This window comes from Chlorocebus sabaeus, chromosome 25 (assembly GCF_047675955.1).
Source record: "Chlorocebus sabaeus isolate Y175 chromosome 25, mChlSab1.0.hap1, whole genome shotgun sequence".
Lineage (NCBI taxonomy): Eukaryota > Metazoa > Chordata > Mammalia > Primates > Cercopithecidae > Chlorocebus > Chlorocebus sabaeus.
Window position 1 is genome coordinate 17,649,088 of NC_132928.1, and position 24,269 is coordinate 17,673,356.

Below are 24,269 nucleotides of genomic sequence, written 5' to 3' on the forward strand. Positions count from 1 at the left end.
CCTGTTGAGAGGTGGAACGGACAAGACTAGCTGGATTTCCTAGGCCGACTAAGAATCCCTAAGCCTAGCTAGGAAGGTGACTGCTTCCACCTTTAAACATGGAGCTTGCAACTTAGCTCGCACCCGACCAACCAGATAGTAAAGGGAGCTTACGAACAGGAGATAAAGAAATAGCCAATCATCTATTACCTGAGAGCACAGCGGGAGGACAATGATAGGGATATAAACCCAGGCATTCGAGCGGCAATGGTTACCCTCTTTGGGTCCCCTCCCTTTGTATGAGAGCTATGTTTTCACTCTATTAAATCTTGCAACTGCAAAAGAAAAAAAAAGTTCCTTACCATTTCCCGACCATTTAGTAAGGTAGTATTTTCATCTGACTTTAAATTGCATTTCTATGTCGTCTGACTTTAGATTGCATGCCCTAATTATGGAATTCTGAAGTTTGTGAATTTAATTTTTTCACTCTATCCTTACCACTGTGATTTTATAGGATGTAGCCAGAAAGAGTTTATTCAGAGTTCATCAGACCTAGGGTTAAATCCTAGTTGTATCAGTTGTTAGCTGTTTGGTGTTAAGCAAATTATTTAGTTCTGTTCTTTTGTCTGCAAAGTGGTGGTAGCAAAAACATTCCTCTCTGCTTGGTGTGAGGTAATACGTAATAGTGATATGGATGTGCTGGGAAGGGAAGAGTGTGGTCCCTTTAAAGGATACAGAATGGGGGTGGGGGAAAGGAAGTGCTGGGTAGAGGAGGGCATGGTCCCTGGCCTAGGTGAGGACAGGCATTTCCTGCCCAAATGTTGCATTTCCCAAGACCACCTTGGCCTGCCACAACCCCATCCTGTGCCTATAAAAACTCCCAAGACCCTAACAGGCAGACACAGGCGGGGGGACATCAAGAGGAGCACATCAGTGGAAGAAGACAGGAGTGGCTGGATGGTGAAAAGATGTCAAGGGGAGCACACTGGCAGAAGAGCACATCAATAGATGCTGGCATGCTGATAGGTCATCAACAGGCAGGATGAGGCAGAGGTTTGCCCAGGGCAGTTGGAGAAGATCTGGGGCTGCCCAGCGGCCCGACTCCAGGGTTAAACCATCTCCCTTCTGGCTCCCCCACCGGCTGAGAGCTACTTCCATTCAATAAAATCTTGCACTCATTCTCCAAGCCCACGTGTGATCCAATTCTTCCAGTACACCAAGGCAGGAACCCAGGATACAGAAAGCCCTCTGTCCTTAAGACAAGTTAGAGGGTCTAATTGAGCTGGGTAACACAAGCGGCCTATAGGTGGCAAAACTAAAAGAGCACCCTGTAACACACACCCACTGGGGCTTCAGCTGTAAGCATTCACTCCTAGACGTTGCCTTGAGGTTGGAGCCCCACAGCCTGCCCATCTGTATGCTCCCCTAGGAGTTTGTGCAGCGGGGCAGTGAAGCAGTGAGCCACACCCCCATCACATGCCCTGGAAGGGGGACAAGGGAACTTTTCCCGTTTCAACAGTGGCTGGCATAAAGCTAGTACTCAATAAATGCTAGCTTCTTTAAGACTTAAATCATATTCTTCTTCAATCCTTGAACTTTTTCAGATAAATAAATGACTGAATTCCAAGAGAAATATATAGTCTGCAACATAGTAGGTACACTGAGGCAGCTGGCTAAAAATTTTACAGGGAAGTTTAAGTGATATGATAAAAATTACAGTTCATGGATAAGTATATTTTAGGGATTAAACAAAAAATAAGTGAATATTTCCAAACACACCATTGAAGAGGAAGCTTGCATATTGTAAAATGTGTGATATAAGCAATTAAGTGGTTTCTACCAGCTTCAAAATACATCAACTGATTTAGTTATGTCATATGACACATCCCATAGATTACCTGTATTAACTGGGAAATAAATGTTATGATCCAGAGTTACTAAGAATGAAATGGTTGGGGGGAAAGGTGGGAAACTGCCTAAGTTATTAATAAATATGAAGGTGTGTCGTGGTTTTCAATGTAATAGCAGTTGTGGTTAATATGTGATCATATTCTAAAGTAGTTAGGCAATAGTTAAATAAGTCGCTTAACAAATTACAATCAATCAGAACATTCAGGAGAGAAGTCTTGTTGTTGTTTTTTTTACTATTTTATATTCTGAGGCTTCTCAGAGCAGAAAGTGGCTAGTCAAATATCTCTCGAAGTAGTCAAATATTTCTTAAGTGTGGTTTGTCTCTCCAAGAAGAAGCAAGTGGATATCAAGTGTCTCCAGAGACAATACTCTGAAAAGGACATATCATTTATGTAAGATTCCAGTCAGAAATGCATAACCTGAATCTAATCAACAGACAACGTCGGCCAAACACACAATAAGAGATGGTATATAAAAGAATTGGTTTTTATTCTTTAAAATATGTCAATGTCATAGAGAACAAAGATAGACTGAGGCACTGTTCCAGACTGAAGGAGAAAAAAGGAATGTCATTCTAAATATAAGATGTGATCCTGGATTGAATCCTGTATGGGGAAAAAAAAGTAGCTATAAAAGGCATTATTGAGACAATTGATAAAATTGTAATATGTGTTATATATTACATAAAAGTATTTTATTAATGTTAAATTCACTGAATTTAATAACTGAACAGTGGTTGTGTAAAGAGAATATCCTTATTCTTAGGAAATATACACTGAAGTTTTAAAGGCTATAGAGATGATATGTAACCTACTCTCAAATAATTTAGGAAAACATTTTTATATATATAGAGAGAAAAAGATTGATAAAGGAAATATAGCAAAATATTTAAAATTGATGAATCTTGGTAAAGCATATGCGAAAAATTTGGGATTGTTTTTCCAACTTTTCTGTAAATTTGAGATTAAATCAAAATTAAAAGTTAGTTTTAACAAGTATCCCCGAATCACCTGAATCAGAATACTGGAGTATTTGCTACAGATGCAGATTCATGGGACCTGCCACTGACTACTGAATCAGAAATTCAGGGAGTGTGGACAGGAGAGGTTAGAGCCTGGCAATTCTCATTTACAAAAACATTCTTGGTGATTGTAATGTATACTGAAGTTCGAAAAACATTGGGGGTGTACTTCAATTAAAAATCAGTTATGACCAGGTGTGGTAGCTCACACTTGTAATTCCAGCACTTTGGGAGGCTGAGGTGGGCAGATTACCTGAGGTCAGGAGTCCAAGACCAGCCTAGCTAATATGGTGAAACCCCATCTCTACCAAAAATACAAAAAAATAGCTGGGTGTGGTGACACACACCTGTAGTTTCAGCTACTTGGGAGGCTGAAGCAGGAGAATTGCTTGAGCCTGGGAGGCAGAGGCTTCAGAGAGCTGAGATCGCACCACTGCACTCCAGCCTGGGCGACACAGCAAGATTCCGTCAAAAAAAAAAAAAAAAAAAAAAGTTACAATGTACCTGAGTACAGTGGCTCATGCCTGTAATCCCAGCACTTTGGGAGGCTGAGGAAGGAGGATCCCTTGAGCCCAGGAGTTCAAGACCAACCTGGGCAACACAGAGAGACCCTGTCTCAAAAACAAACAAAAGAATCATAATTATAATGCTTTTGTTAGCCAATGCATTTTATTTTCATCTTAAACAAAATTTTAAAACTCGAAACCTTTTAATCTTTATTCCATCTCTTATTTTAAAAATTTTTTTATTTAAAAAAAAATTAAATTTTCTAATTGTCCACCTACGCTCCTTCACGCCAATGCATTTTCTTAGCTTAATCAACTAAATGCCTTGAAGGATACTACCAATAGCTAAAATGTATCATGTGTTTATCATGTGGTAAGCACGATACATATTTCATTCAATTCTCACAATAATTCCTACGAATTGCTATAATTATACTCCTTACAGATAAGGAAATGGGGTTACATAAATTGCCAAGGTCATATAGCTATTAAGGGATAAATCCAGGATTGGAACCCAAGGACAATCTGACTCTAGGGCCGTACTTTTGCCACTCTGCTTTTGAGCCTTGCTAGGAAACCACATGGTAAGGTTATAGCCTTTGGCTATTATAAAATTGACATGTTATTTACCTCTTTTAAAGTCAGCCTTTAATTGCATATTAAAGAAGGAAGCAGTGGTGCAGCTAATACAATGGATGTTATGATAAGGCATAGAATTCCCCACCTCCGCCGCCCCCCCCCCCCACCACTAATCTTCCATCCTGGTGACAAAGCCTTGGCTCTGTGATTAAGATAAGGCTATACAGCCTGTTGTTTCTTCCTGAGCACTACTATGATTTTCCCATCACAGATCCTTAGATACTCTTCAGCCTGCAAGTACTAGGCTGGGTGAGATCTGGGTTTACCTTCTTTAGAGATCCACCCTTGGCATTGGAGGATTTCTTCAATTAAGTAGAATGTCATCACAGTTTTAAACTAGGAAAGGAATTGTCCCCAGTGAAACCCAGGAAGTGACTTGACTAAAATAAAAAGTAAGCGTTGCCCCAGGGCCTCTTCTGGTACCTCCATTCTTCTGAGTTGCAGTTCTCTGCAACTGTCATTCCACAGAGAAAAGCCTGAGGTAGCTCACTGGACTCTCAACAATAAGCCTGTGAATTGAGTTGGGTGAGCATTAGTCTCACTGATAATATGGATAGAGCTGGATTGAAAACCAGCCTCCCAATTCCAGAGGCCAAGCTCTTCCATAAACCACAATGCCTCCTGAATAAAAGAGATCAATACTGAAAGTTTGTTGGAATCATGGTCTCATGTGTTTGTGCAGATTTTTACCCTTGCGGTAAAAAGTAAAACATGTTTTTTCAGCTGTGGCCAGCTGAAATGTAATATGTAAAGAGTTAGTAATAATTTTTGTTAGGGGATTCATCTTTTGTAATGAGAAAAAAGAAAAGCTTTCAGCAAAAACCACATCACTATTTTGAAAAGATTGATGAAGCACCCCCAGCTCAGCCCCACCACAGCACAGTTGTTGTAATCCTCCATAAGAACCTTCAGGTTGCAGGTGACATAACCTTATATAAAAAATCCTAAGAAATCCACTTAAAAACCATAAGAACTGATAAATGAGTTCAGCAAAGTTGAAGGATACAAGATTAATATACAGAAATTATTTATATTTCCATATGCTTGCTATGAAAACTGTGAAAATGAAATTAGGAAACCAATTCTATATATAACAGCATCAAGAAGAATAAAATACTTAGGAATAAATTTAATAAAAGATATATAAAACCTGTATTCTGAAAACTACAAAATATTGTTGAAAGAAATCAAATAAGACAAAAAAAAGAAAAGATTTAATATTGTTAAGATGGCGATACTCCCCAGAGCACTATAGATATAACACAATCCTTACCATAATTCTGTCTGGCCTCTTTACAGAAATCAACCAGCTGATCCTAAAATTAATATCGTAATTCAAGGGACCCAGAATAGTCAAACAATTTTGAAGAAGAAGAATAAAGTTGGAGGACTCACATATCGTGATTTTAAAACTTACTATGAAGCTACAGTAATCAAAACAGTATGGTACTGGCATAAGGAGAGATAGTTCATACAGATTAATGGATAGAATTGAGAGACCACAAATAAGTCCTCACATCTATGGTCAATGAATTTTGACAAGAGTTTTAAGACCATCCAATGGAGAAAAGATAGTATTTTTAACAAGTGGTACTGGGAAAACTAAATACCCATATGCAAAAGAATAAAGTTGGATACCTCCCTATCTTGTACCACATATAAAAATTTATTCAAAATGTAGGACTAAAACTGAAAGTCTTAGAAAACGTAGCTGTAACTCTTTGTGATCTTGAATTAAGCAATGCTTTCCTAGATATGACACCAAAAGCACAAACAACAACAACAAAATATAAATTGGACATCATTAAAATTAGAAGTTTTGCGCTTTACCCCCAAAAAAGGGAAAAGAAGCCAGGAGTGGTGGCTCATGCCTGTAATCCCAGCACTTTGGGAGGCCAAGGTTAGAGGGTCACTTGAGACCAGGAGTTCGAAACCAGCCTGAGTAACATAGCAAGACCTTGTCTCTACCAAAAAAAAAAAAAAAAGTAGCCCAGTGTGGTGGTGTGCACTTGTGGTCCTAGCCACTCAGGAGGCTGAGGTAAGAGGATAGCTTGAGCCCAGGAGGTTGAGGGTGCACTGAGCTGTGATTGTGCCACTGCACTCCAGCCTGAGTGATAGAGCAAGACTCTGTCTCAAAAAAAAAAAAAAAAAAAAAAAGAGAGAAAAGAAAAAGAAAAAGAAAGAAAGAAAGAAAATAATGTGAAAAGAAAATCCGCAGAATGGGAGAAAATATTTGCCATATATACCTGATAAAGAAATTGCCTTTAGAATATATAGGATATTACAACTCAGCAGTAAAAAGATAATCCAATCAAAACAAAGCATCTCAATAGAGATTTCTCCAAATAAAATACACAAGGCCAGATGCAGTGGCTCACGCCTGTAATCCCAGCACTTTGGGAGGCCTAGGTGGGCAGATCATGAGGTCAGGAGTTTGAGATCAGCCTGGCCAACATAGTGAAACCCTGTCTCTACTAAAAATACAAAAATTAGCCAGGCATGATAGTGTGCGCCTGTAGTCCCAGCTACTCAGAAGGCTGAGGCAGGAGAATTCTTGAACCTGGGAGGTGGAGGTTGTGGTCAGCTGAGATCATGCCACTACACTCCAGCCTGGGCAACAAAGTAAGACTCCGTCTCAAAAAAAAAAAAAATAGTAATGCAAAATGGGGACATATTAGGCCATTCTTACATTGCTATAAATAAATATCTGAGACTAGGTAATTTATAAAGAAAAGAAGTTTAACTGGCTCATGTTTCTAAAGGCTTTACAGAAAGCATGGTTCTGGCATCTGCCTGGCTTCTAGGGAAGCCTCAGGAAGCCTACAATCATGGTGAAGGTGAAGGGGGAGCAGGCACGTCACATGGCAATAGCAGGAGCAGGCAAGCGGGGGAAGGGTGCCAATGCACTTTTAAAGACCAGATCTCTTGTGAACATAGTGTGAGAGCTCACTTATCACCAAGGAGATGGCCCAAGCCATTCATGAGAGATCCACCCCAGTGATCCAAACACCTCCCATGAGGCCCCACCTCCAATACTGGGGATTATATCTTAACATGAAATTTGGGTGGGGACAAATATCCAAATCCTTTTTTTTTTTTTTTTTTTTTTTTTTGAGACAGAGTCTTGCTCTATTGCCCAGGCTGGAGTACAGTGGTGCCATCTCAGCTCACAGCAACCTTCACCTCCCAGGTTCAAGCAATTCTGCTTTGGCCTCCCAAAGTGCTGGGATTACAGGCATGAGCCATCATGCGTGGCCAAACTCTATCAGAGGAAATTTCTAGTAACTCTTTTGCTTAATGTGTCTTAAGATGCATGAATTACAACTTATCTAGTTGATCAAAAACTCATAAAGATGGTTGAAAATAGCTTTCCAGTTGGGGGTCAGAAGACAAGTCCTTTTGTTGAGACTGAGGAGACAAAATTTAGATTGAAGTTTAAAGTAAAGAAGACATCATATTTGAAATGAGACAAATAGGATGGGAAGCTGATCAAGGAGCTATAAAAGGCTTTCCAAGTCACTCAGGGCCTAATCAAGTTTGGAAGCCATATTGTATTGTGTTGCCCTTCTGTACAGAGTTGTGTGATTTTTTGCAACTGAGCCCAACATCCCCTATATGAGTATGACAAAAAAAGAAAATGGATTCAGGGCCATCCCTCGTATTGCAGGGCAGGTGTAATATAAAGACTAGGGGAGACTGGGTGAGGTGGCTCACGCCTGTAATCCCAGCATTTTAGGAGGCTGAGATGGGTGGATCATTTGAGATCAGGAGTTTGAGACCAGCCTGGCCAACATGTTGAAACCCCATCTCTACTAAAAATACAAAAAATTAGCCGGGTGTGGTGGCGGGCGCCTGTAATGCCAGCTACTCAGGAGGCTGAGGCAGGAGTATCTCTTGAACCCTGGAGGCAGAGGTTGCAGTGAGCCAAGATCACGGCACTGCACTCCAACCTGGGCAACAGAACAAGACTTTGTCTCAAAAAAAATAGACTACGGAACAGGTAAGTTAAAGGAAATAGTGAGTTATTAAAGTGACAAGTGAGGTAATAAAAGCCCAGGAGAGAGATAGGGAGTGGGAGAAAGAAGAGTGGGGTGTTTCAAGGTAGCAGCAGTGAGGGAGTGAGAAATAGAAGACCAGGAGGCTATGGTCAGAGGCCTGAATAATGGAGTTTAAGATTTCATAATCAAAGCAGTTCTGGGTGGTGACCAGGTCCAAGGTGACCGTGAGAGTGAATGCTATATAATTCCTAAATCTGTTTCTTTGGAGCCCCTAGATGGTGGGGCGTCCTTTTAGCTTTTTGACTTAATCAATTATGCCAGAGCTGGAGGCTGGATTTATCACCACCTTTTAAAAGTAGAGAGAAACATATCTGCCCTTGTCATATATGCAAGTAATCTAAATGTATACTGGTCACAATCATAAGATTTTCAGAATAATTTCATTCATATTATTTTTCACGTATTTTACAATAAAGTTAATTCAAGCTAAAGTGACTAAATGCTGCAGGATGAAATTGGGCTATTTTATAGTAATACATAATAACATTAAGATGTGCTAACTATTATGTTGCAAAGAAAACATATATGTATTTCATTGATGTAAAAAGTACAAAGAAGTACTCCTGTGGGCTTATTACAGATTAAATATATTAAATTAAATATAGATTAAATAAATACAAATGGAGAAAAAGAAAGCAAAAAAGTAATTTAAGTGTAAATTTTTATTCTACACAAAGCTTTTTTATTATTGTTTGCTTGGCTAAACCTCTTAATGGTAAAGCCACTAATTAGTTTTATGGTGCAAAAAAGAGTGCTGCAATTAAGTATTCAAAAGGTCTTCCAAAAGTTCACGAAAAATGCATATTATGAAAAACTATGCATGAATTTCAAAACTTTTTTTCACTGAAACAAACTTGTACTAACTTGTTTGTGTCTGAACAGGATTGAGTTTGAGGCACTAAGAAGGCTAACACATCAGTTTGATTTTCTCAAAATCCCAGTGAAAAAATGAAAACAAAAAAATCAGTTTGAAAAGAGCCCCTAGTGGAGCAAATTCTGCTAAAATGAAGCAAAAAGGAACATCAAATTTATGGTGAGGCTTGAGTGGAAGAATGTTGTTGAAATCATTGATGCCTTATCAAAAGTTTATGGTGACAATGCCCCAAAGAAATCTGAATTTACAAGTGGATAGCTCATGTTATGAATAAGAAGGGTTGAGACCATGTTGAAGACAAAGCCCACAGTGGCAGACCATCCATGTCAATTTTCAAGGAAAAAATAATCTTGTTAATGCTGTAATTGAAAAGGATCAATGATTAACAGCACAAACAATAGACAACACCATAGACATCGCAGCTGGTCTGGTTTACATAATTCTGGCTGAAAAATTAAAGCTGGCCAGGTGTGGTGGCTCATGCTTATAATCCTACACTCTGGGAGGCCAAGGTGAGTGGATCACCTGAGGTCAGGAGTTTGAGACCAGCCTGATCAATATGGTGAAACTCCATCTCTACTAAAAATACAAAAAGTAGCCGGGCGTGGTGGTATGTGCCTGTAGTCCCAGCTACTGGGGAGGCTGAGACGGGAGAATTGCTGGAACCTGGGAGGCAGAGGTTGCAGTGAGCCGAGATCACACCACTGTATTCTAGCCTGGGTGACAGAGCAGGACTCCGTCAAAAAAAAAAAAAAAAAAAAAAAAAAAATTAAAGTTGAGCAAACTTTCCACTCAATGGGTGCCAAAACTGTTGTGCTCAGATCAGGTGCAGACAAGAGCAGAGCTTTTGATGGAAATTTTAAATAAGTGGGATCAATATCCTGAAGGATTTCTTTGAAAAATTGTAACTGGAGATGAAACATGGCTTTACTAGTATGGCCTTGAAGACAAAGCACAATCAAAGCAATGGCTGCTAAGAGGTTAAAGTGGTCCAGTCAAGGCAAGAGCAGACTGGTCAAGAGTAAAGGACAGGCCGGGCGCGTTGGCTCACACCTGTAATCCCAGTACTTTGGGGGGCTGAGGCAGGTGGATCACGAAGTCAAGAGTTCAGGACCAGCCTGGCCGAGGTGGTGAAACCCCTGTCTCCATTAAAAAAAAAAAAAAAATTAGCTAGGCATGGTGGCAGGCACCTGTAATCCCGCTACTCGGGAGGTTGAGGCAAAGAATTGCTTGAACCCGGGAGGTGGAGGTTGCAGTGAGCCGAGATTGCTCCACTGTACTCCAGCCTGGGCTACAGAGTGAGACTCCATCTCAAAAAAAAAAAAAAAAGAGTAAAGGTCATGGCAACAGTTTCCTGGGATCCTCAATGCATTTTGCTTGTTGACTTCCTGGGGGGCCAAAAGAATGACAACGTTTTATTATGAGAATGTTTAGAGATAGCGAAAGCTTTAGTAGAAAAATGCCTGGGAAAGCTTCATCAGAGAGTACTTCTCCACCACAACAATGCTTCCGCTCCTTCCATTCATCAAACATGGGCAATTTTGTGAGAGTTTTGATGGGAAATCTTTAGACATCCACCTTACAGTCCTGATTTGGCTCCTTCTGACTTGTTTTTGTTTCCTAATCTTTAACAATCTTAGGGCATCCATTTTCTGCAGTTAATAATGTAAAAAGACCGCATTGACATGGTTAAGTTCCCAGGACCCTCAGTTCTTTAGAGGTGGACAAATGGCTGGTATCATCACTGATAAAAGTATCTTGAATGTGATGGAGCTTATATTGAGAAATAGAGTTTGTATGTTTTATTTTTATCTTTTAATTCCATTTTTCTATGAACTTTTTGCAGTCCCCTCATATACGCTGTTTGTTATACCGATTAAAAAGGTAAAACATATTCAAAGAATGTTAAAGCTATTACAAAACCACAATGATAACCATAAGTAAACAATAATTTCCTTCACTATGTTTAGTGCATGAGTTTAGAAATCTGATAGAACAAATGAATATTTGCAAGTGCGTCCAGAAGCACAGTTCTCATACCAATAAAACCTAGATAAGTAGCTGATGGAAACAACTGGAACACTTACTAGCAGGAGGAAAAAACATTTTAGAGCATATCTAGGTGAAAGATTTTCTTGGCTTCATTTCTAGCGAATCTGTGTGGGGTTAGGTGTGGTTGTTAGGCTATAAAGAAGATCATTTTCCTTGGGGAACACATTGATCTGAGGTGGTTGAAATGCCTAAAGGCAGCAAGTTAAAGAGACATAACTTTTCTTTATAGCCTTTGATTTTGGAAACTAAGGTTCAGACCAGATAGTTTATTCGAGCATACCTCGTTTTATTGCACTTCACTTTATTGTGCTTTGCAGATACTGTGCTTTTTACAAATTGAAGGTTTGTGGCAACACTGTGTTGAGCAAGTCTTTACAAATTGAAGGTTTGTGGCAATGCTGCGTTGAGCAAGTCTAGCAGTGCCATTTTTCCAACAGCATGTGCTCACTTCTTGTCTCTGTGTCACATTTTGGGAATCCTCACAATATTTTCAACTTTTTCATTATTATTATATCTGTAATGGTAATCTGTGTTCAGTGATCTTTGATGTTACTATTGTAATTGTTTTGGAGTTCCAGGAACCTTGTCCACAGAGGGTGGGTGAACTTAATCGATAAACGTGTGTGTTCTGTTCATTCCACCAACTGGCCATTCACATCTTTCTTCCTCTCCTTGAGCCTCCCTATTCCTTGAGGCACAACAATATTGAAATTAGACCAATAACCTACAATGGCCTCTAAGTGAAAGTGAAAGGAAGAGTTGCATTTTTCACTTTAAATCAAAAGCTAGACATAATGAAGCTTAGTGAGGAAGGCAGATTGAAAGCCAAGACAGGCCAAAAACTAGGCCTTTTGTACCAGTTACCCAGGTTGTGACTGCATGGAAAAAGTTATTGAAGGAAATTAAAAGTGCTGCTGTAGTGAACACATGAATAAGGAAGCAAAACAGCCTTACTGCAGATAGGGAGAAAGTTTTAGTGGTCTAGATAAATCAAATTAGCCACAACATTTACTTAAGCTAAAGTCTAATTCAGAGCAAGGCCCTAACTCTTTAATTCGATGAAGGTTGAGACAGGTGAGGAAGCTGCAAAAGAAAAGTTGGAAGCTAGTAGAGGTTGGTTCATGAGGTTTAAGGAAAGAAGCCATTTCCATAACATAAAGTGCAAAGTGAAGCAGCAAGTGCTGATGCAGAAACTGCAGCAAGTTATCCAGAAGATCTAGCTAGGATCATTGGTGAAGGGGGCTACACTACACCCTAGATTTTCAGTGTAGACAGAATAGCTTCATATTGGGAGGAGATGCCGTCTAGAACTTTCACAGCTAGAGAGAAGTCAATGCCTGACTTCAAAGCTTCAAAGAATGGCTAAGGCTCTTGTTAGAGACTAATGTAACTGATGACTTGGCAGAAGCCAATGCTCATTTACCATTCTGAAAATTCTAGCCCTTAAGAATTACGCTAAATTGACTCTTTCTATGCTCAATGGGACAACAAAGCGCAGATGACAGTGCATGTATTTATAACATAGCTTACTAAATATTTTACTGCTCAGAAAAAAAAATCATTTCAAAATATTACTGTTCATTGACAATGCACTTGAGCATCCAAGAGCTCTGATGGAGAGGTACAAGAGGATTAATGTTGTTTTCTTGCCTGCTAACAAAGTATCCATTCTGCATTACCCATGGATCATGGAGTAATTTTGACTTTCACGTGCTATTATTGAAGAGAAATATACTTCATAAGGCTATATCTACTATGGATAGTGATTCCTCTGATGGATTGGATTAGGGCAAAATAAATTGAAAATCTTCTGGGAAGGATTCACCATTCTGCATGCCATTACGAATGTGATTCATGGGAGGAGGTCAAAATATCCACATTAGCAGGAGTTTGGAAGAAGTTGATTCCAACCCCCATGGATGACTTTGAGGGATTTAAATCTTCAATGGAGGAAGTCATTGCAGACATGGTAGAAATAGCAAGGGAACTAGCCTGAAGATGTGACTGAATTGTCACAATCTCATGATCAAACTTGAATGGATGAGGAATTGCTTCTTATGGATGAGCAAAGAAAGTAATTGAGATGAAATCTACTTCTCCTGGTGAAGATGCTGAGAACATTGTCAAGATGACAACAAAGGGTTTAGAATATTACATAACTTAGTTGATAAAGCAGTGTCAGGGTTTGAGAGGACTGACTCCAATTTTTAAAGAAGTTCCACTGTGAGTAAAATGCTATTTAACAGCATAGCATACTACAGGGAAATCTTGCATGAAAGGAAGAGTCAATAAATGCTGCAAAATTCATAGTTGTCTGTTTTTGTTTTTTTTTTGAGATGGAGTCTCGCTGTGTTGCCCAGGCTGGAGTGCAGTGGCGCGATCTTGGCTCATTGCAACCTCTGCCCCTTCAGGTTTAAGCAATTCTCTGCCTCAGCCTCCGGAGTAGCTGGGATTACAGGTGCGTGCCACCACACCCAGCTAATTTCTTTGTATTTTTAGTAGAGACGGCGTTTCACCATCTTGGCCAGCCTGGTCTTGAACTCCTGACCTCGTGATCCACCTACCTCAGCCTCCAAAGTGCTGGGATTACAAGTGTAAGCCATGGCGCCTGGCCCATACTTGTCTTATTTTAAGAAATTGCCACAGCACCTCAACCTCCAGCAACCCTCACTGTGATCAACCAGTAGCCATTCAACATGGAGGCAAGACCGTTCACCAGCAAAAAATTACAACTTACTGAGGACTCATAACTGTTATCATTTTTCAACAATAAAGTATTTTTAAATTAAGGTTTGTATTTTTTTAAGACATAATGCTACTTTACACTTAATAGACTCCAGCATAATGTAAACATAACTTCTATATGCACTGAGAACAAAAAATATTTTATCACTCGCTTTATTGCAGTGGTGTGGAACCAAAATTGCATTATCTCAGAGGTACGCTTGTACTTTGGATAAGGCAAAATCCTCTTACATAGACCCCAGTATTTTAGTGCTCAAGAGTATATAGAGTAGTCCTATGTAGAATTTGAATCTAGATTTCACTCTTGTATTTGAATTAATCCATGCAGTCTTAGAAGCAGCATTTCCATCTTTCACTATGTCCTGCCAATTTTACCCCTAAACTTCTCTCAAGCCCATCCTTTTTTCCTCAACTCCACCATCATCACCCTAGCCCAAGCTACCATCCTCTCTTGTCTGTATACTGCAATAATCTCCTGTCTTATCAATTGCACTTCTTCCTTCCTACAGAAAAAATCAGATCATATAACTACGAGGGTGACCAATCCGTTGGTTTGCCTGGGGCTGCTCCAATTTTAGCACTGAAAGTCTCACATCCCTCAGTCCTAGGCAAACTGGGATGGTTGGGCACCCTAGGATTCTGCTTAAAACCTGCCAGCACCTTCCAGTCATCCTTGGAATAAAACCCTTTATGATGGTCTGCGAGGCCCCATAGAGTGCATCTCTTGCCTACCTCTCCAGCTCATCTCAGACTAAGCACCCCTTGGACTCACCACTGTGGGTGCACTAGTTTTATCTTAATTTTGAGAATTCATTGTGATCTTTTTCACCACATGAACTTTGCCCTTCATTTCCCTTCAGAGGATGTACTTTCTGCCTCTCTTAGTTAACTCAGGTTCATCCTTCATATCCCAGCTTAATTGCACTTCACTACATTAGGTTCCTGTAATACAAGCTCTCAGAATATTTTGTTCCTTTCCCTCAGGTCATGTACCTTAGTTTGTCATTCTATAATTTTCCATTAGTAGTTTTATGTCTGACTCCCATACCAGCCTGTAAACTCTTTGAGCGTAAGAACCATGTGTGTTTTGTTTATCACTGTGGATCTGACTCCTAGAATGTGCCTGGCATATATAAAAAGGGGTTCAATAAATATCCACTTCAGTTCCACTGCTAATGCCACAGGCCAGACTTGAGATGTCTGAGGCTTTTCCCCCCTTCTAATCTATTCACCTTCCAAATCATAATACCCACTAGTGTCATGGTAATCTTCTAGATGTGGATATCCTTCTAGATGTGGATTTCCACGGATATCATGTGTCCCATATTGGTCTGCTGATGTGCCCCTGTATATACTTAGAAAAGGTACATTTATTAAGAGTATTCTATGCACTAGCACTGTGCTAAATACTTAATATATTTAATATAATTTGCACCTCACAATTACCCTTGAGGGACATTCTTCCTGTTTTACACAAGAGGAGACAAAGGCTTAGAGAGATTAGGTAACTAATCCATTACCACATGGAGTTTGTAAGAGATGCAACCAGAATGGTGCCTGATGCATAAACCCTTACATTTTTGTCTTTCAATTGTATGTTTTATTAGTTATAATTAGGCTTGGCCATACATGACAAAGTACAATAGTGGCTTATGCAAGATAGAAAATTATATCTCTCTCATGGTAGTCCAGGGTTAGGATGACCTGATCATCAGGGATCTACACAAGTGCTGTTTGCTCTCCCTAGCTTGTGACTTCCATCTTAGGTCCAAAATGGCTACCTGGGCTCCAGTTTCCTAATCCCTATTTAGTTAACAGGAAAAACGAACATGTGTCCCTCATCCTCTAAGGATACCTTAGAGAAGTCACAGCTGACACTTCTGTTTATATTTCATTGGCCAGATTATAGTCATATGATCAGACCTTACTGCAAAAGATTCTGGGAAATGTAGTCCATGCTTTTGTTGTCCATAGGCTGAACTTTTAAAAAATCCTCCTATAAGGAAGAAAGAAAGAATGGATATTGGGGGAAATAACAGCATCTGCAAAACACACGCTAGAGCAAGTTCTACTTAGGACTTTCAAAATTATCTACAATTTAGTTTCATTCTACGTAATATTCTAGTTTTCCACCTCTCACTCACTTTAAACCATTGCCACAATGGGCCACTAACCTCTCTGTTTCCTAGACATATCAAACTCATTTTCGATTTTACTCTCCTTGCTTTTTCTCCTACTTGGGAGGGCTTCCTGTCAACCTACACAAATTCTACCCACACTTTACTGATTAGCTCATTAAAAGTTTCCTCTATATTAGCTTTCTGTCTCCCAAATAGAATGGAAGAAGCAAAGTTCTGGGTACATAGCAAACACCTAGTAAATACTTACTGATTAATGTATAAAATAGCATTACTTAACTCCTTTAATTCTCATGTGGACCACTGCTTTATTCAGGATTTTTCAGGGTTAGTTTACCACCAGGGGACTTCTGTAGTCTCTCTCCCCATCTCTTGCGAAAATATATGCACTTAATGAATATTTATTAAGAACATGTTTGGTTTTATTTTATTGTTTTTGGAGACAGGATCTCTCTCTGTCGCCCAGGCTGGAGTGCAGTAGTGCAATCACAGCTCATCACAACCTCAAACTCTTAGGCTCAAACAATCCTCCTGCTTCAGCCTCCCCAGTATCTGGGACTACAGGTGCATGTCACCATGCTCAGCTAATTTTTTGTAGAGACAGGATTTTGCTGTGTTGCTCAGACTGTTCTCAAACTCTTGGCCTCAAGTGATCTTCCCTGTCTTGGCCTCTCAAAGTGCTGGGATTACAGGTGTGAGCCACCACACTCAACCATTAAGTACATATTGAAAGCCCCCATTGCTCCAAGTTATCCACTTAGAGCTCTCACTTGGTTTCAATTTCTGAATTGATGTGGTGGTATTTGCTGTATTGTAAGGCACTACTTCTCAAACTTTATATGCATACAGATCACCTAGGAATCCTATTAAAATGCAGATTCTGATTCAGGAGATCCAGGGTGGAGCCTGAGATTCTGTATTTCTAAAATATTCTAGGTGGGGCTGGGTGCAGTGGCTCATGCCTGTAATCCCAGCACTTTGGGAGGCTAAGGCAGGAAGATTCTTGAGGTCAGGAGTTTGAGATCAGCTTGGGCAACACAGCAAAACCCTGCCTCTACCAAAAAAAAAAAAAAAACAAAAACAAAAAAAACCACCACAAATTAGTCAGGCATGGTGGTGTGTGTGTCTTTTGTCCCAGATACTTAGGAGGCTGAGGTGGCAGGATCACCTGAGCCCAGGAGGCAGAGGTTGCAGTAAACTGAGATCACACCACTGTACTCCAGTACACCACTGGATAACAGAGTGAAATCCTGTCTCAATAAATAAATAAACATAAATATAAATAAATAAAAAATAAATAAAATATTCAAGGTGATGCCAGTGTTGGCAGGTGTAAATAGCAAGGCTGTAGAGATCCTCAGATTATCTGCCCCAGATCACATGAAGATGCATTTTAAAGCAAAAGATCCCTGGGTCCCACTCCAGACCTATGGGATCAGAATCTCTGAGATGGGACCCCAGAATTTGCATTTTAACAAACTCTGTAGCAGATCTGCATATACACTGATATCTGAGTTTAAAAAGAACCCTAGATGATTTTTATAATTAGACCTGTTTATGAGTAGGCAGCTTTTTGAAATAATGTCATTCAGTTCAGCATAACATGGAGTAACTGAAACTACCAAAACTTAAGAAATTAAACAATGTATTAATATAACTTGAATGGTTCTAAATTTTTTTAAATCCCATACTTTAAGCTGCAGCATTTTAGCATCACTCTTTTGCCCATAGCTTTGTTTGATTCTTAGCACTTAGAGCAGGAGAACCTCCCCTGCCCCACTTTGGGATTTCTCATGGCTGTAGGCTTGCCAGCAGCTGGTTCCAAATAATTCAGATCTCTACTTCAGCTTATGCTTTGAAGATAAGATATAAGAGAAACAAAAGGTTTGAAATTGTGTTTCATAAAATATTTCTTGAAGAGATTTCAAGAGAAAATCACTTGTAAAGAAATTCTTTCCTTAACCTTATTCTTATTTCTTTTAACCAATAAGTACCTTCTTACTTAAGGGAGTTACTGATAGCATCTAACAAGATTGTGTGTGTGTGTGTGTAAGAACTTTGCCAACTGAAAAGCGCTGGAGAAACGCAAAGTGGCATGACTTTCATTACAACAGAGTATTAGCCAATGGGCTTAGCCCCAAAAATATAAATTAATCTTAAACATACAGTTGGAGTAGGAACAGAGTGAAAAGTTCTGCTCACATCTCTTATGATTTAAGCTGATGTGATGAGAAGCATGGAAAGAGCCAAGCTACACTACAGAAGGCTTGGATAAGAGGGGGAAATTTAACCCAGGTAAGGACAACTAATAGGATTTAGAGGAAATGTTAAACACCACTATCGACCCTGAATGTCTTGTTAACCTCTGATATATCAGATCATCAGGGAGTAGGTAGAGCAGATCAAAAAGTGGGGAAGAAGGGGAGCAGGAAGGCTGGATCTGCGTAACCTAAGGGACTATATGGGGACCCAGGAGTCAGGAGACCATGCACAGGGCCACCAAACATTTACCAGGACTGAGGAATTTCCGTAAAACTATGGGTAAAGTCCTGGGTAAGCCAGGATGAGCTGGTCACCTCGATATCACACCAGTTCAATTTCTGGTCTACTCTATGATGAACAAGCTGCATAAGTTCTCCACAACTTATTTTCCCCATTCATAAGTGGAATTATTCTGTTTTCTTTCTTTCTTTCTTTCTTTCTTTCTTTCTTTCTTTCTTTCTTTCTTTCTTTCTTTCTTTCTCTCTTTCTTTCTCTCTTTCTCTCTCTCTTTCTCTCTCTCTTTCTCTTTCTTTCTCTTTCTTTCTTTCTTTCTTTCTTTCTTTCTTTCTTTCTTTCTTTCTTTCTTTCTTTCTTTCTTTCTTTCCTTCTTTCTTTCTTTCTTTTTCTTTCTTTCTTTCCTCCCTCCCTCCCTCCCTCTCTTTCTTTGAGATTTGAGAGAAGAGTCTCTCTCTGTCACCCAGGCTGGAATGCAGTGGCATGATCTCGGCTCACTGCAACCTCCTCCTCCCACCTTCTGAGTATCTGGGATTATAGGCATGCACCACCACACCTGGCTAATTTTTGTATTTTTAGCAGAGATGGGGTTCACCATGTTGCCCAGGCTGGTTTCGAACTCCTGGACTCAAGTGATTCGCCCACCTCAGCCTCTCGAAGTGCTGAGATTACAGGCGTGAGCCACCATGCCCCAGCCGTCTTCCTTTTCTACAAAAAAAAATTCCTTTCTCTTGTCAATATCACTAAATTACACCACCCCAACACTAGAACAAAGATGTTCCAATTATTATTTTTTTTAATTTGCGGGGGGCCAGGTGCGGTGGCTCACACCTGTAATCCCAGCACTTTGGGAGGCCGAGGAGGGTGGATCACGAGGTCAGGAGATCAAGACCATCCTGGTTAACATGGCAAAACCCCATCTCTACTAAAAATACAAAAAAATTAGCCAGGCGTGGTAGCGGGTGCTTGTAGTCCCAGCTACTCAGGAGGCTGAGGCAGGAGAATGGTAAGGACATTCTCCTTACCCATTCTCCTGAACCCAGGAGGCAGAGCTTGCAGTGAGCAGAGATTGCACCACTGCACTCCAGCCTGGGTGACAGAACAAGACTCCGTCTCAAAAAAAAAAAAAAAAAAAAAAAAAAATTTGTGGGGAAATCCAGAAACTTAGGTACTTAGGAGATAAAAGGTTCCAGAAGAAATTAGGGGCTTGTTGTCAATGATAATATGAAAGAAAGCTTGAGATGTGAGATTCAGTGGTCTCCTGGAGATGCAGGTGAGGACAGAGGGAAGAGGGTAGAAATCAGGGCAAACAGCTTAATCTCCCCATTTGTACAATGTGGGTAACAATACGGTCCTTTTAAAGTCGTTGTGGGCTAGGCGCGGTGGCTCATGCCTGTAATCCCAGAATTTTGGGAGGCTGAGGCAGGTGGATCTCCTGAGTTCAGGTGTTCAAGGCCAGCCTGGGCAACATGGCAAAACACTGTCTCTACAAAAAATACAAAAAAATTAGCTAGCTGTGGTGGCATGCGTTTGTAGTCCCAGCTACTTGGGAGGCTGAGGTGGGAGGATTGCTTGAGCCTGGGAGGTGGAGGTTGCAGTGAGCCAGAGATCAGGCCATGGCACTCCAATATGGGAGACAGAGCGAGACCATGTCTCAAAAAAAAAAAAAAAAAAGAAAAAGAAAAAAGTCATTGTGAAGATTAAATGAATTAATGTATGTAAAGCACCAAAAACATGGCCTGGACTACTGAAAGTGATCAGTAAGTGCCAGTGATTATTATTTTTTTGACATAATCAGCAATAACATGTCATAATTTTGAATCGTATGTTATGAAAATACAAGTTTAAATCTGAACTTGTCTTATTCATAGGGGTACTGTGTGATTTTGTAGGTTCTGTGAGTAGAGGAACTTGCCAAAATATCCTTTTCCAAAACATCTTACAAATATACTCATCCATTACAATACCTGATACTCTGCCAGCAGAAATACGTTAAGGCTTTGGGGGTTTTAGTTTCTTTATAAAATACTAATGCTTTAGGAATAGAGTTCTCTCTTCCATTTTTTAACCATAAGCCCCTTGTCATGGATTAGCTGACCACACCAGGAAGGGGAGATAAGGATTGAGCAAACATTGGACAGGTGAGAAGGAAGGTTCTAATCATCTGTTTGGGGAGCAGAGGGAGGCCTCATATGGAGTCTTCAGGGCCCTTTGGAAATTAGGGATAATTTTAGTCTTAAGAAGGGAAAAAGAGAAGCTAGCTGAACAGGAGAGGAGCATGGAGGAGACATAATTGTTTACAGTATTGTTTAGGGTCAATCATGTTAATAAAAAGAGTTGCTGAAATGGCTGAGAGTTGCAGTCAAGTCTGGATGATTTTTTTTTTCTTTGAGACAGAGTCTTGCTCTGTCGCCCAGGCTAAAGTACGGTGGCATGATCTAGGCTTACTGCAACCTCTGTCTCCCAGGTTCAAGCGATTCTCGTGCCTCAGCCTCCCGAGTAGCTAGGATTACAGGCGGACGCCACCACGCCCAGCTAATTTTTGTATTTTTAGTAGAGACAGGGTTTCACCATGTTGGCCAGGCTGGTCTTGAATGCCTGACCTCAAATGATGTGCCTGCCTCAGCCTCCCAAAGTGTTGGGATTACAGGAGTGAGCCACCACACTCGGCCAAGTGTGGATGATTTGGCTCACCCTGTCTAAAAAATTTTAAGGTTATAAGCCCTGGAGCATTTTATATAAAAATAATTATTGACGTGAATACAGAAGAGAACATCCACATATATTTCCATTTTTTGTTTGAAGTTAAAGCCGACAACAGTCAGAATGCATGACTCTCTTGGGCTGCTGATTTCAAGCCTGCAACTGTTTCCTAGTAATGTGGGGGGCCTGTGCCAAGTCATTGAAGGTTATTGCTGGTAGGGTTTCTCCCTAGACAGGAAATAGTTCATTGGAGCTTTAGTGCTGCAGAAACCAACACAGGTAGGTAAAAATGTTTTTATAATTGCCACTAGGAAAAAGAGAGGGCCCAGGGGGTACTCTTCTGCCCATGGGAACCCATCCCTGGTTATAACCTAATTTGTTGTGTCTATGTGGACCAGATGGGTGGAATTAAACCTTCTAAGGTATTGTGGTTAGAATGCCAAGATATTGTGGTTAGATGTGAAAATGACCAGCGATTCCAAGAAATGTAAGAAATTCTCTTTGTCTTTCAAAGGACCATTCTCTTGTGGTTCAAATGTGGGCTTTTGAAACAGAAACAATAACGTCCGTGGCTATAAGGTGAGGTCTGTTTGTTTCCCTTTTTTCTCTATTGGGGTGTACATGAAGGTGTTGAAATTGTTGGCTTCATGTTTGTGTTTTGATAAAGATGGCTCTAAGGTAGCAGGATAGGGGACTAGAAGCTAAGTAGTCATCGAAGAAGATCCTTGTTTTCCACAGAACAGTCTACCCTGGAGAACTGGCTGTTCCAACCTTCCTGTTACACTCATTCAGAGCATTCATACACCTCTCTGTCAATGGTGCAATAAAATAGACTATGGAAAAATCTCAGGAGGCTTCCTAAGTAGTTGAAAGGAGGCAGGGCAAAAAAGTTGTAGTACAGGCAAGAGGAAGGTACAACTAACTAAAATGAACTTCAAAATGCGAGAAATAAATGCAAGCATCATCTGAAATTGTTCTCTTAAGTCAGCTCTAACAGTTTCTTATCAATAGATAAGGATAGGAGCTGAATTATCTTGAAACTGTGATACAGTGGTCAGAAAGTTAAGAAGATAACCCCTCTCCGACACCCTTGGCACAAAACCAGGGCATATCTATACCTGGAACATAATGTGTTGTACTGTTTGTTGAGCTTCAAGAAAAGTCTAACGAGGTTAGAAGCAGTTAATAGGAGGACATCTGAAAAGATCAAGGAGATTAGGTGTTCCCTATTCCTTTCATGAGGAGATACTGAAATGGCAGAATTCTGCAGGGAACATCCAATGAGAGATGGTGATTAGCAAGCCGAGGGGATAGGCCTCAGAAGAAACCAGACCTCTCCACACTTTGATCTCTGACCTTGGCCTTCAGAACTTTGAGAAAATAAGCTTCTGTTGTTTAAACTATCCAGTTTGCAGTATTTTGTTATGGCAGCTCTAGTTGAGTAACACACATGAGAATACATATGATCAAATGATTTAAAATTATTAAGGGTCTAGAAAAGAATGGGATCATCTCAGAATACCTCTAGGTCAGGCCTTCTTAAAGCAAGGTCTGCATACTACTTGCATCAGAATCACCTACGATACTTTTCAAAAAGCAGGTTCTCAGGTCCAGTGGACCTGGATTATTAAAATGTGCTGGTATGATGCCTAAGAATCTGTCTCTTTGGTAGACACTTCAAGTGTTGTTTTTGTACACTAAAGAGCCAGAGGTCCTGCCCAACCTCTGGCTCTTTTCTGAGCCTGAAAATGAGTTCTGGGCCTGGTACTAATTGCATTTCATCAAGTGCTGCTGTGTCTGGTCCTCTGGCAGATGGTCCCTGATCCAGGAATCACGTGTAAATCCCATTGTAGGTTATCTCTCTCCAGGTGTCAGCCAACGTTTATGCAACATGTTGGAAAACTGAATGGGATGGACCAGATGGAATCCTTAGAGTTTATTCTTGATTCTGGAAATAAATGTGCCTCACCTATCTTACTTAAGAATATAATGACATATTTTGAACAATAAAGTATATATATTATCTCTCTCATGAGATTTATTGAAAGATCTTACTACCTTGTCAATAGAGAATGTAAGGAATAGAATGGGGCGTATCTTTCCGGAACTGAAATTAGAGAAAGTTGAGAGTCCACAGCAAACCCTGTGATGAACATTTTCAAAGCAGGCAGAATACGTGGCATTCTGATTCAAATATGGCAGTTCCCTAAGGAGTGTAAAATCTGCCTGCCCCTATCCCCTCCATTTACAAATGTGCTTAAGGGACATAAGGTTTTATAAACAGGGTTTTTAAAAACTGAAATTTAGGCAGATCATTTAAGAATGTTCAAGCGTAGGTCAATGGACTATTTCTCTATTTTCTTTCAGGTCGTCCAGCCTTTGAACCAGAATGCAGCTGTAGTATCCCAAGTGACGGGGTCTGCCTAGGAGTTCCCATGGCCACCGTTTTTTGTGGTTTAGGTTTTTCTTTTTATTGGTGGGGCGGGGGGCGGCTGAGTACTTACTTAAACCTAGGCACTTGGCTGTTTTTTCCTTCTTGACTAGCCAGATTTCAGTTTCTCTGTGTAGGCCATTCATTCCCACTGAATTTCTTGGTGGGGTGGTGGGGGCGGGGGCGATGAATGGGAAAGTGGAATTGCCATTAATGTTCCAGCTGCTTTCCTGAAACAAGACTTTTGACCCTAAAAAGAATGAATTTGAAACTCTAGACAATAATACTCCACAGAGGTTAAGAAGAAAAGCCATGAGTGCAACTGGGTTTCATTAAGAATGATCAAGAGGACATTTAGTCTTTAAGGAGACAGGTTCCTAGTTTGGGCAGAGAAGAGAGCCCTAACAATGAAAGGCGGCCGTGTTGGCTGAAAGGGGGCTCTCAACTGAAACCAAGGCACTCCCGGGGTGTGAGGATGGGTGTTCATTCCCAGACCTTTCCGAGCGGCCCTTTCCCTCAGTATGTTCTGGACTCATTGAGGTCCTGGCCGAGCGTCCAGGTAGCCCCGAGGGTCCCGACTCCCTGGCGAAGGGGTAGGGGGCGCGGGCCAGGCGAGGCAAGCGGGCCAGGCAGCTGCGGCCGCGCTTTCCTTAGAGGGCGCTGTGGGGGCGGCTCCGCCGCAGTCCCGACTCCCGCCGCTTCCTCCCGCCGCCCCT

The 24,269-nt window shown here is 40.5% G+C and overlaps 1 long non-coding RNA gene across 1 annotated transcript; it reads right to left on the reverse strand.

The window, feature by feature from the left end:
- Positions 1 to 2,353: 2,353 nt before the first annotated feature.
- On the reverse strand, positions 2,354 to 24,168 carry LOC140710244 (uncharacterized). The gene is made up of 6 exons (XR_012091194.1): positions 24,000 to 24,168; positions 23,627 to 23,783; positions 15,714 to 15,781; positions 4,480 to 4,565; positions 4,323 to 4,392; positions 2,354 to 2,495 (listed from the first exon to the last, which is right to left on the reverse strand). It is a non-coding gene; the product is annotated as an uncharacterized lncRNA (long non-coding RNA).
- Between the last annotated feature and the right edge of the window lie 101 nt (positions 24,169 to 24,269).